The following is a 1,111-nucleotide window of genomic DNA, read 5'->3' as shown; positions in this document are numbered from 1 at the left end:
CTTAATTTAAAATTTCCAGATTTTTCTTAAAAAATCTAAATTATTATCTTCTAAAGCATTGATCATCATTACCGTTTTTATTATCAGAAATGAATTTAAAGTGATCACTTTTAAATTTTATCAATTTTGTAAATATTTATATATCTGTACAAATAGTTTGTTTATAATGACCAACAATATAAATATATAACACTGTTTATTCATGTGATTCAATAGAATAAAAAAAAAATTTTTTTTAAAAACAAAATATTTTAAGTATTAATTTTCAAAATGAGACATAAATCTTCCAAGATTTGATATTATGCAATTCCACTTTTGTGATGTTTTATGTATTCATTGAAATTCAACTATATTAGAATTACAAATAGATTTATTGACCTAAAATTTTAAAGTACGGGATCAATAAAATAAACAATTAAATTTAAACTTCGATGGCTGATTACATTTGGAGTTATAATTATCGTACGACCTCAGCGATAATTATTATTTTCAATTACATAGCTTCTGATTAGATAGTTTTCTTGTCTTAAAAATATTTAGTGAAAAAATTTTTTTATTAATATTCAGTTTTTTTAAATACTAATAATTTATTTATGAATATTGTTATTGTTATTATTGTCGTCAAGTTTACAAAATAAATAAAATACCTTTATTTTTTTTTCAGCTATATTCCAAATTATACAGAGTATCCGGATGGCATAAATAAATTATAAATAAAAAAAAATGACGAGCCAACATCGATATTAACAACTTAAAATATCACAGAAAAGAAAAACTGAAATAATTATTAATTACCTCATTGTAACTCACAATTGACTGGAATCTAGAAATAATATTCATCAATTTTTTTACGATTATCAAATTAAGGCTCGTACGATATTTTACTACCTACAAAATTACTGTATTTTTTTATTTTATTTGTTTATTGCTAATAAGCTCAAAGATTTATTTATGAAAAACCTAGCATTTATAAGCGTTTAAATATTTAAATTTTGATGAATTGTCTATAAATTTTTTTATCAATGGAAGAAGTAACGGAGTTTTTTAAACTTATCGAAATATTTAATTAAATCGAAATTAACATTGAATTTTCTTTTACTTGATTTTAAAT

This window comes from Cotesia glomerata, linkage group LG1 (genome assembly GCF_020080835.1).
Source record: "Cotesia glomerata isolate CgM1 linkage group LG1, MPM_Cglom_v2.3, whole genome shotgun sequence".
NCBI lineage: Eukaryota > Metazoa > Arthropoda > Insecta > Hymenoptera > Braconidae > Cotesia > Cotesia glomerata.
This window is presented reverse-complemented; position numbering follows the sequence as displayed.